The sequence below is a fragment of the Rhinatrema bivittatum genome, chromosome 12 (assembly GCF_901001135.1).
Source record: "Rhinatrema bivittatum chromosome 12, aRhiBiv1.1, whole genome shotgun sequence".
Taxonomy (NCBI): Eukaryota; Metazoa; Chordata; class Amphibia; order Gymnophiona; family Rhinatrematidae; genus Rhinatrema; species Rhinatrema bivittatum.
This window is the reverse complement of record NC_042626.1, coordinates 49464397-49476702: the sequence shown is the minus strand read 5'-3', so window position 1 is coordinate 49476702 and position 12306 is coordinate 49464397.

Sequence of the window (12306 nt, the reverse complement as noted above, 5' to 3'; positions counted from 1 at the left end):
TCATGCATACAGAAATACACACCCCAGACAGGTTCCGATTCACAGATACACAACCCTCTAGTCAGGCTCCCATTCACATACCCCCCGGGTTAGGCTACCATTTACACACACCACACCCTTAGGTCAGGCTCTCATTTCACATACACTACACCCCAGTAAGGCTCTCATTCATTCATTCATTCACACACATACCATTAAGAGCCATTCTGCTACTCGTGTGCCAGCCCATGCAGAAATCAAACCATGGCGCCCAGCACTTCCTCTATGCTGATCTCGTGCAGCACAAGATCAGCATAGAAAATGTGCCAGCCGCAAGTCTTCTGGATAGCAAACGCCGGCACCGAGAAGGAGAATGGGCTCCTTCTTTCTTTGGCTGCTGGTGGGATGGGTCCATTGGTGGCCTCACGGGCCTCTTCCAGGCTGCCGGTGAGTTAGTCCACCGGTGGCCTCTCCCTGCTCCCGATCCCGCCCCACCGGCCTGGCCAATAATTGGCAGGGTAATTCAGAAGTCATAACGAGATCATGCTTCTGGTGGCTTCGGCTTGGCCACAGAGACCATGGTATGCCAGCCTCAGATTCCTGGTAGGTAGGCTTATGAGATTACCGGTCAGGGAGGAGAGACGGCTGAGGGGGCATATGATAGAGGTGTTTAAAATCATGAGAGGTCTAGAACGGGTAGATGTGAATCGGTTATTTAGTCTTTCAGATAATAGACTAGGGGGCACTCCATGAAGTTAGCATGTGGCACATTTAAAACTAATCGGAGAAAGTTCTTCACTCAACGCACAATTAAACTCTGGAATTTGTTGCCAGAGGATGTGGTTAGTGCAGTTAGTATAGCTGTGTTTAAAAAAGGATTGGATAAGTTCTTGGAGGAGAAGTCCATTACCTGCTATTAATTAAGTTGACTTAGAAAATAGCCACTGCTCTTACTAGCAACGGTAACATGGAATAGACTTAGTTTTTGGGTACTTGCCAGGTTCTTATGGCCTGGATTGGCCACTGTTGGAAACAGGATGCTGGGCTTGATGGACCCTTGGTCTGACCCAGTATAGCATGTTCTTATATTCTGCATCAAGGGCCGATCATGCATGAAAATCTGGGATGGTTCTATCTTATGGTTTGGCCCTTGAGAGAGTTTGTCTACTGAGGTCTGGTTATTCTCTGGTGGTGATATTCTCATTGCTTAGTGCTAGAAAAATTTCTACATTTCTTGCTTATATTAAGGTTTGGAGAGTATTCAAGAACAGATTTATTTTATTTTATTTTATTTATTTATTAGCTTTTATATACCGACATTCGTGGGTACAGGGTACAGTTCTCACCCTGTTAGTAGAGATCCTACTGAGCCCCTAAATATCCTGAAGATGCAGGTGGCAGCTCTCAAAGCTTAATGAGGGCAGATTAATAATAGGCCCTTGTCCTTCCATCCAGATGTGCCTAGATTCTTGAAGGGAGTCGAGCATCTACGGTCTCCCTTGTGTCTACTGGTACCTCTTTGGGACCTTATTCTGGTATTGAGCTTTTTGGTAGACCCTATCTTTCGGCTTCTGCATGATCTTTCCTTGCAGCTGCTTTCTTTGAAAACTATTTTCCTGGTGGTGATCTGTTCGGGAGGTGTATTTCTGAGCTGCAGGCTCTTTCGTGCCATAAGCCGTTTCTATGAATAATTCTGTGGGTGATACAGCTTAGGACTATACCTTTCTTTTTGCTGAAGGTGGTATCGAAGTTCCATTTAAATTGGTCTATTTTCCTGACCATACTAGACAGGGGAAGAGAGATATGGAATTTTTGGTTGTTACATGTGTCAGAAGTGAGGCGGTACTTGAAGGTTACTTGCTCTTTGAGGAAGACTGATCGGCTAGCTGTTTTCCTTGGTGGAGGTAGACAAGGAGAACCGGTGTCACAGGCGATGGTAGCCCATTGGATTAAAAAGGTCATCATGGCTGCCTATGTGGATGCACATGTTCCATTGCCTGGACAAGTCAGAGTGCATTCCACTAGACCATAGGTAGTCTTGAGGGTGGAGATTTGGTTGTTGTCTTCAGTCGAGATTTCTCAGACCTTGAAAATGCTCAGTGTTCTTGGAGCAGACTCTGTGATTGAGCTGAAGAAAAATCCCAATTTGGTTTCCTTGCTAAAAGGCTCTTGTTTTTTTTCCCCATGATGGAAACCATTCAAGAATTAATTAATCTTGAATTGGGTGCCCCAGAGGCAAATTTCTTAGGGGGTCGGGCTTTGGAAGGCCTGTACCCTTTGGATCCAGTGGCAAGAGAGCAATTACGTTTTCCAAAGGTAGATGCACTTGTGTGTGTGTAGTCTCCAAACAGACCACTATTCCCATGGAAGGAGGAGCAGCCTTGAGGGATGCGCATGATAGAAGGACTGAGACTATCCTTAAGCAAGCTTTTGATGCAGTGGCAATGACCTTGCAGATCGCTTCTTGTTCCCTGGTGGCTTATCTTGTTTACTTCTCTCCCAGGAGGTTGATGACTCTGGGGTGAACTCCAGGGCAGTTATGGAGCCAGCTACTGCTTTTTTGGCAGATGTGGGCAGTGATTTCAGCCAGAGGTGGCTTCCATTGTAGCGGTCAGGTGTCAGTTTTGGCTGAAAATTGGTTGGCTGATGCAACCTCCAAGGCTAACCTTACTAAATTGCCATTTAAAGGCTTGCTTTTATTTGGGCATTAGTTGGAAAAATTGGCCAGTAAGTAGGGCGAATCTCCGGTTCCTCTTTTTTGCAGAGGATAAGAAGCAGACGCCACGCTCTTTTAACATGAGAGGTCATACTAGAAGATCCAGGTGTTTTTGTCCCTGTAGTGGAACGACCCTTCAGAGAACTTGACCTTTTGTTAGGTTTCAGTTCTTTTGTCCCTGACAGCCAAGAAGGGGTGCATGTTCAGGTAGTGAAATCTCCTGACCCTCCCAGTGAAGGCTTGCCGACTCATCCTCAGGAACAGGAGATAGGGGGATGAGGGACACCTCTCTCTCTTCTATAAGAGGTGTGTTGAGATCACATTGGATCATTGGGTCCTGGAGGTGATACGAGAAGGATATGCGCTGGAGGCAGGGCCGGTGGAAGCACTAGGCGAATGAGGCCTGGGCCTAGGGCGCCGAGCATTAGGGGGCGCCGAGCAGTGGTATACCGAGGGGAGGTCAGGGGGAGCCAATGCCCCCGGGAGCAGGGCCATAGGGGGGGGGCGCTGATGGCCGACATGAAGGCTCATGCGGCCGCCAGTGGACCTCATCCCACTGGTAGCTGAGCAGTGAACTACTGCTGTGCTGTGTGCCGGATACACACAGCAGGAAGATCGGCAGGGCCGATCGCCCGAAGAAAAAGGTCGCGTCTCTAAACCTGCAGGTGCTCCTCCTCCTTCCTGACCACGCGGCCCTGGAAGAAAAACGTTGCCGGAGCCGCATGGGCAGGAAGGAGGAGGAGCATCAGCCGCGTGCAGAAGAGGAGCAGCACTTACGGGCTGCCGCAAATCCCAAGTCGCAGCAGACTGAGAAGAGGAGGAGGCCCGGTAGCAGGGCCGCCGCCGCAGATCCCACATTGTGGGCGGCCCGAGAAGATAAGGGCCGCTGCAGAGCCCATCCTGCGGCGACCCGTGAAGAGAAGGCCCAGAGGTGAAAGGCTGAGGGCCTGTAGAGTGTGTGTGTGTTTGTGTATGAAATGAGTTGAGAGATTGTGTGTGAGAGTGAGTTGAGAGCCTGTGTGTGGGAGTGAGAACCTGAATGTTTGCAGAGACAGCATGTGAGAGCCTTTTTGTGTGTGAGAGAGACAGCATGTGACATTGAGAGCCTGTGCTTGAGCAAGACAGCATGTGGGAGTGAGAGCCTGTGTGTGTGAGAGTCGGACAGCATGTGACATTGAGAGCCTGTGCTTGAGCAAGACAGCATGTGGGAGTGAGAGCCTGTGTGTGTGAGAGTCGGACAGCATGTGCACAAAAGAGAAACTGTGTATGAATAATTGTATGAGAGAGAGCATGTGAGAGTGAGAGCCTGTGTGTGTGTGTGTGTGTGAGAGAGAAAATATGTGAGAATGAGAACCTGACTGTGTGTTTGAGGGAAGAAGACAGATGGAGAGAAGAAATAGAAAAAAAGACAATATAAAAGGAATTGGCAAAAAAATAAGAAAGGGAAGGTGGAAAAAAAAAGCCTGTGACCAACGGATTCGAAAACTAAGATCAGACAGCAAATGTAAAAAAAAATAAATTACTTTTTACTGATTGGCACATGTAATCTTTGGGAATGTGCAAGAGTAGCACTTTCTCTATGCGGATCTCACAATGTACGAGATCATCATGGAGGAAGTGGAAGCCCACGGGGCCTGCACAGAGGAGGCAGCAGAATGGGCTTCAGTGCCAGTAGCAGCAATCAGCACCTCCCCAATAGCAAAGCGGCAGCAGTGGCAGCAGGGGAATGAGAGAGGCTCCGAGGTTGCTGGAAAAAGAGAGGGGGTCTGCCTTTATGCATGTGTATGAGTGGGAGTCTGCCTGGGGGTGTATGTGTGTGAATGTATGGATGCCTGCCTGGGGTCTGACTGTGTGAGAATGAATGTGTCCGTGCCTGGGGGATGGGGAGGGAGTGGTGTGAGAATGAATTGGAGCCTGCCTGGGGGTCAGTGTGTGTGTGTGAGAATGATTGGGAGCTTGCCTGGGTGTGTGTGTTTGTGTGTATGTGAGGGAGCCAGTGAGAGTGAGAGCATGAGTGTGTATGAGAAAATCCAGGGAAGTAAGAGTGTGTGGGGGGGTGTGTGTGGAGGGGAAGAGGGTGTCTTATAGCCTGAGAGTGTGTCAGTGTCTGTGAGAACGAGAGGTTATGGTGGGTATAAGAGCATGAATGTGTATGTATGTGACAGTGCATGTGTGAGAAAGAATGGACATGTGAGTATGTGTGAGAGAGAGGATAACCTCCTAATCCTTGACTATATCGGTGACTGGCAAGAGCTCCCAAGTATGGACAGCAGGGGCTTTTTAAAATCCTTATTAGTTTTAATTATTGGGTGTTATTTGATATATGTGCTGTTTTGAAATATTTTATTGGTGTTTGGGAAATTGTAAAAAATCTATATGATTTTAATTAATAGAAATGTTATGCTGGAGACAATCCGGATGTGGATCCTTGGGCCGACTGGCCCGAGGGAACAGTCGGTAGGCAGAACTCCCACTGGGCAACAGGATCTTCACCTGGAAACCCGAGACTCCTCCAGAGGAGCTGTGGGAGCCCGGGTTGCTAGGACTTAGGAGACTTCGCCCTGGAAACCCGAGGTCCCCCCAGGAGGAGCCCGTAGGGACCCGGACCGCTGGGACTTAGGCGAGGCCGAAGAAACCCAGGAGTGGAATCCGGACCGGAGTCTGGGTCGGCAGCGGGCGAGCAGAAGTCGGTGTCACGAACCGAGGTCAGGGCAGGCTGAAGAAGCAGGAGTCGGAGTCACGAACCGGAGTCAAGGCAGGCTGAAGACAAGCAGGAGTCGGAGTCACGAACCGGAGTCAAGGCAGGCTGAAGAAGCAGGAGTCGGACAAACCGTGGTCAAGGCAGGTAGCAGGCAAGCGGAGTCAGGCAGAGCGGAGTCAGGCAGGTAGCAGGCAAGCGGAGTCAGGCAAACCGTGGTCAAGGCAGGTAGCAGGCAAGCGGAGTCAGGCAGAGCGGAGTCAGGCAGGTAGCAGGCAATCCAGAACGCAACTTAGAACTACAGGAAGTAGTGAACCTCGTTGCAAGGCAAAGAAGGGAAGGGACTGCAGGGCTTAAATAGCCCTGCAGCGTCTGACGTCATAGAAGGGAGGAGCCGGGTTTTCCCGCGCTGGTCCCTTTAAAAGTGGAGGACAGTCGCGCGCGCCTGGGGGCGGGACTGGCCGTGAGGCCACGCCAGCGGCAGCGTGAGAGCCGGCGCATGGCGCCTGAAGGCACTGCAGGCCCGCGGAACGCGGCAGCTCCCCGGAAAGCAGCGGCCGGGGTCCTGAGGCCGCGGAACGCGGCAGCTCCCCGGGACTCGGGAGGAAGGTAAGGCCTCGGGCGCCAGCGTGGCGACCGAGACCGCAACAGTACCCCCCTTCTTACGCCCCCTCCGCCGAGGACCAGGTTTCCCGGGATGGTCCAAATGAAATTGAGTGAGCAATGATTTGTCCAAGATGTTTCGAGCTGGCTCCCAAGAGTCCTCCTCGGAGCCACACTCCTCCCATGCCAGTAGGTATTCCCAGCGACGGGCATGGAAGCGAACGTCCAGGACTTCTCGAACCTGATACGTAGTCTCTGAAGATGTAGAGGAGGATAGCGCATCTGTGGACGGATGATGGTACCGGGACATCGGTTTCAGCAAGGATACGTGGAACACGTTGTGGATGCGAAGTGAAGACGGAAGGCGAAGTCTGTAGGAAACGGTACCAATACGCTCCGCAACCTGAAAAGGCCCACAGTATCGAGGGGCCAACTTACGAGAGCGGTTAGGTAGTTGGAGGTTCCGAGTGCTTAACCACACCTTGGTACCTGGCAGAAAAACTGGCGCTGGTCGTCGATGACGGTTGGTATACTGCTGGGACCTTTTTGCTGCGGTGGTCAGTTTGAGTTGAATCCTCTTCCAGAGATGGTGTACTTGCCGTGCTGTGGCTAAGGCAGCAGGTGATGGAATGGAAATCGGAAGCGGCAAAGGAGGCCTTGGGTGACGTCCATACACAATCTGGAAAGGAGTTTGTCCAGTGGCAGCATGGGTATGGTTGTTGTAGGCGAACTCTGCCCAAGGCAGGAGAGAAGTCCAGTTATTCCCTTTTTCGGAGATAAAACTGCGAAGGAAGGCTTTAAGAGTGCGGTTCGTGCGCTCTGTCTGACCATTAGTCTGGGGGTGAAAGGCCGTGGATAAGTTTAATTGGACCCCAAATTTTCTGCAAAGGGCACGCCAAAAACGAGCCGTGAACTGTGGCCCTCGATCTGAAACGATACTCTGTGGTAGACCGTGAGCCCGGAAGACGTGGGTAGTGAACAGGAGTGCGAGTTCAGGTGCAGAGGGCAGCTTAGGCAAGGGTACCAGGCGAATCATCTTAGAAAAACGGTCTACAGTTACCCAAATCACCGTATTGCCCTCCGAGAGGGGCAGATCCACTACAAAGTCCGTGGCTATGTGGGACCATGGTTCCACGGGAATAGGCAGCGGCTGCAGGAGGCCCCAGGGCCGACCACTGGGCGGTTTTTGCCGGGCACATACTGGGCATGAGTCAACATATACTCGGACGTCTTGTCGCATTCGAGGCCACCAATAATAGCGGCTAAGCAGGTCGAGCGTCCTCTCCCTGCCGGCATGACCCCCTGAAAGCGAGTCATGGGCCCAAGCTAACACCCTTCTGCGGTCTTTGTGGGAAACCACCACTCGTCCAAGAGTGGAAACTGTGGTGCTAGCTAACTGGATTTTAGCGGGATCTATGATGTGTTGTGGAAGGTCTTCCTTCTCCTCCTGAAGCTCATAACGGGAGAGTGCGTCAGCCCGTACATTCTTCAACGCGGGTCGGTACTTCAGAATGAAATTAAAACGGTTAAAGAAAAGGGACCATCGTGCTTGTCGAGGATTAAGACGTTGGGCCTGGTTAAGGAACTCCAGGTTCTTGTGATCTGTATAAATTGTAACTGGATGGAGGGAGCCTTCCAACCACTGTCTCCATTCCTCCAGCGCAAGTTTGACCGCCAGCAACTCCTTATCCCCAATGCCGTAATTGCACTCGGCAGAGGAGAACTTCTTAGAAAAATAGGAGCAGGGTAGGAGATGTCCGGAGTTAGAGACCTGTGAGAGGACCGCTCCCACAGCAATGTTAGAGGCATCGACCTCAACAAAGAAGGGCCGTGTTGGATCTGGGTGGCGTAAACAGGTATCCTGGAGGAACGCCTCCTTTAATAGTTCGAAAGCCACACAAGCTCCCTCAGGCCAGAGGCGAGTGTTTGCCCCTTTCCGAGTTAATGCGGTTAAAGGAGCCACCAAGCTGGAGTACTGAGGAATAAAGTGTCTATAGAAATTAGCAAACCCCAAAAAGCGTTGTAATGCTTTCAACCCCACAGGTCGGGGCCACTTCCTGATGGCGGCTACCTTGCTGGGGTCCATCCGGAAACCTGTAGAAGACACTATAAACCCGAGGAAGGGTAACGAATCTTGTTCAAATAGACATTTTTCGAACTTGGCATACAAATGGTGGTCTCGTAAGATCTGGAGTACTTGTCTCACATGTTGCCGATGGGAGGCAAGATCCGGGGAGTGTATGAGAACGTCGTCCAAATAGACGATCACGCAGGAATGCAATAAGTCACGCAGAATCTCATTCATTAAGTGCTGAAAAACAGCGGGAGCGTTGCACAGTCCAAACGGCATTACTAGATATTCATAATGGCCGTCCCGGGTGTTGAACGCCGTCTTCCATTCGTCCCCGGGACGGATTCAAACCAGATTATAAGCGCCGCGGAGATCCAATTTCGTGAAGACTTGTGCTCCTTGGAGTCTGTCCAACAACTCCGGAATGAGGGGAAGCGGATACCGGTTCTTCTTGGTGATAGCATTGAGCCCACGGTAATCAATGCAAGGCCGCAAGCCTCCGTCTTTTTTGGCAACAAAAAAGAAACCTGCTCCGGCGGGGGACTTGGAAGGGCGTATGAAGCCTTTAGCCAGATTCTCAGTGATATATTCGGACATGGCCCGGGTCTCTGGCTGAGACAAGGGATAAACTCGTCCCCGTGGGGGAGTAGTACCCGGAAGCAACTCTATTGCACAGTCAAAAGGCCGGTGTTGCGGTAACAATTCCGCTTTTTCCTTGGAAAAAACATCCTGAAAGTCAGCATTCGGAGCCGGAAGTACCGGTACGGTGTGGGCCAGCGGAATCCGTTGGAATCTTTTCACTTGGAGGCAGGATTGGAAACACTCCGAACTCCACTGGGTAATCTGAAAATCTTTCCAGCGAATCACAGGAGAGTGCTTCTGAAGCCAGGGTAACCCGAGAACCACCGGATGTACTGCTCTCTCCAACACTAGCAAGGAAATCTCTTCTGTGTGTAACAAGCCCGTCTGCAAAATTAACGGGACGGTCTCAGTGGAGATGCACCCTGATAAAGGAGTACCCTGAATAGAGGTTATCCGCAAGGCAGGAGTCCTAGGTCGTGTAGAGAGATTCAACTGTTGCACCAAGTCTTTAGTAATGAAGTTGCCTCCAGCCCCTGAGTCAACAAGGGCTTGTGTGAGGAAAGAACCACCTGGATAATCCAAGGTTACTGGCATAGTACATTGAGGAGCAGGACTAAGGCAGGCTAGGGGACACTCCTCCTTTACACCTAGGCGCGGGAGTTTTCCGCCCGTTCTTTACACTGGGCAAGGTAATGGCCCTTTCCTCCACAGTACAGGCACAGTCTCAAGTCCCGGCGTCGCTGCCTTTCTTCGGGAGATAAAGATGAACGACCCACTTGCATGGGCTCGTCGGCGGCAGTTGTAGGTGAAGAAGTAGTTCCTCGTGACCCCGAACTCGAGGACCTGGGAATCACGGACGTCGAGCGTCGGAAAGGGCGCCCCTCTTTCGCCCTCTGCTGCAAACGCCGATCAATACGACCCGCTAAGTCAATCAAGGAACTCAGGGTCTCCGGCAGGTCCCGAGCCGCTAGTTCGTCCTTAATACGACCGGCTAAGCCTTCCAGGAACACACCCCGGAGAGCCTCATCCTGCCAGCCTACCTCGTGGGCAAGGGTGCGAAACTCCAATGCGTAGTCTGCCAAAGTCCGTGACCCTTGCCGGAGCTGAAGTAACTCTGAGGTAGCGGAAGCCTGTCGTGCTGGCTCATCGAAGGCCGCTTTGAACTCCTCCACAAAGCGATTCAAGTCCCCCAGTGCAGGATCATTATTCTCCCACATGGGGGAAGCCCAATTCAGGGCCCGTCCGTCCAGAAGGGCAAAAATGTACGCCACCTTGGTACCATCAGTAGGAAACTGGTTAGGCAGTAGTGCAAAGCGCACATAACATTGATTTAAAAACCCTCGACACGCTTTGGCATCCCCGGCATAGCGAGAGGGCGCTGGGAGCTGCGTAGGGGTCTGAAGGGTTACCAGTGGTGCAGGGACAGGTGCCGGTACTGGAACGGGCGCGGGCGGCTCGGTATCCATGCGAGACGCCAGCCGCTCTACTGTAGCAGCCAGGGAATCCAGGACTTGTTGTTGCTGCACCAACCGCTGGGCCAAACCCGGAATGGCCTGTAGCCCGGCGAGGTCTGCCGGATCCATGGCCTTGCAAACTGTTATGCTGGAGACAATCCGGATGTGGATCCTTGGGCCGACTGGCCCGAGGGAACAGTCGGTAGGCAGAACTCCCACTGGGCAACAGGATCTTCACCTGGAAACCCGAGACTCCTCCAGAGGAGCTGTGGGAGCCCGGGTTGCTAGGACTTAGGAGACTTCGCCCTGGAAACCCGAGGTCCCCCCAGGAGGAGCCCGTAGGGACCCGGACCGCTGGGACTTAGGCGAGGCCGAAGAAACCCAGGAGTGGAATCCGGACCGGAGTCTGGGTCGGCAGCGGGCGAGCAGAAGTCGGTGTCACGAACCGAGGTCAGGGCAGGCTGAAGAAGCAGGAGTCGGAGTCACGAACCGGAGTCAAGGCAGGCTGAAGACAAGCAGGAGTCGGAGTCACGAACCGGAGTCAAGGCAGGCTGAAGAAGCAGGAGTCGGACAAACCGTGGTCAAGGCAGGTAGCAGGCAAGCGGAGTCAGGCAGAGCGGAGTCAGGCAGGTAGCAGGCAAGCGGAGTCAGGCAAACCGTGGTCAAGGCAGGTAGCAGGCAAGCGGAGTCAGGCAGAGCGGAGTCAGGCAGGTAGCAGGCAATCCAGAACGCAACTTAGAACTACAGGAAGTAGTGAACCTCGTTGCAAGGCAAAGAAGGGAAGGGACTGCAGGGCTTAAATAGCCCTGCAGCGTCTGACGTCATAGAAGGGAGGAGCCGGGTTTTCCCGCGCTGGTCCCTTTAAAAGTGGAGGACAGTCGCGCGCGCGCGCCTGGGGGCGGGACTGGCCGTGAGGCCACGCCAGCGGCAGCGTGAGAGCCGGCGCATGGCGCCCGAAGGCACTGCAGGCCCGCGAAACGCGGCAGCTCCCCGGAAAGCAGCGGCCGGGGTCCTGAGGCCGCGGAACGCGGCAGCTCCCCGGGACTCGGGAGGAAGGTAAGGCCTCGGGCGCCAGCGTGGCGACCGAGACCGCAACAAGAAATTCTATTTATCAGTAGTTTTAAAATAGTCTTGTATTAGTATGGTTTTACTATTATAACTGATGCTTTATGTTTCTTGATTTTATTGTTTTATGAGGAATGGTGGTTCTGTTTTTCCACTGTTAATACACAGAGTCTGGCTTCTTGGGGTTTCCATTTCAGTTTTTGTCTAATTTGTGCTCCTTTATTTTGTATTCTGTATTTGGTGAGGGTCTGTCTCTGCTCTGTGTGTGTGACCATGATGAGAGATTCTGCTAGCATGTAGTGTCTGTATAGGGATCTATAGCAATCGGGTTTGTTTTGTTTCCTCATTAGGTGGTGTATTGGTATTCTAGGACCCAGTGAATATTTACCCTTGCTTTTTCACAGGTAGGGTTATTGTTGTTTGAGTCCTTGGTGTTATTACTGTTATGTTATGATGGGATTCCAGTATAGATTTTGAGTGTCTTTTTTGTGGGGTTTTGTGTTTATTTATTTATTTTATTTATTTATTTTTTAATTTTATATACCGTCATTCGGTAATGCCATCACAACGGTTTACATATTTCACTAAGGGGATATTAGGATGGGTAATACAAAGATCATCAACAAAGAAAGGTTGAAAGTACATGGAAAACAAACTATGGGAAAAACTGTAACATTTATAATGGGAGATGAATCGGCGTTATGAAGTCATTAGGATTCGTTTGGGAGTTCTGTTGCTGTGGGGTAGTTGAGAGGGTTAGGGTGTCATTTTAAGCTTTGAAGAACAGCCAAGTTTTCAGATCCTTTTTGAATGTTTTTAAGTTGGGTTGCATTCTAAGGTCCATCACATTGTTCACAATGTGTCTGGCAGCGGAAGGTGTTTGTGCTGCTGTTACTGTGAGGTGACACCAGAATTTGAAAATATCTTTTAGTATGATGAGCTGTAAGGGAAACATCCAAGCTCCATTGTTTGGGGGAATTTCAGTGGATGCACAGAGTTACAGAACTGGAGGTGCAGGATTTGTATTGACATTCTGTCCCTTCCTATAGAATCCGTTGAATGAGGCTATCAAATAATTTTATAGAGTCAAACTGGCCAGCTTTTTTAAATTACGCAGAAGACCCTTTGGACTTTTTTA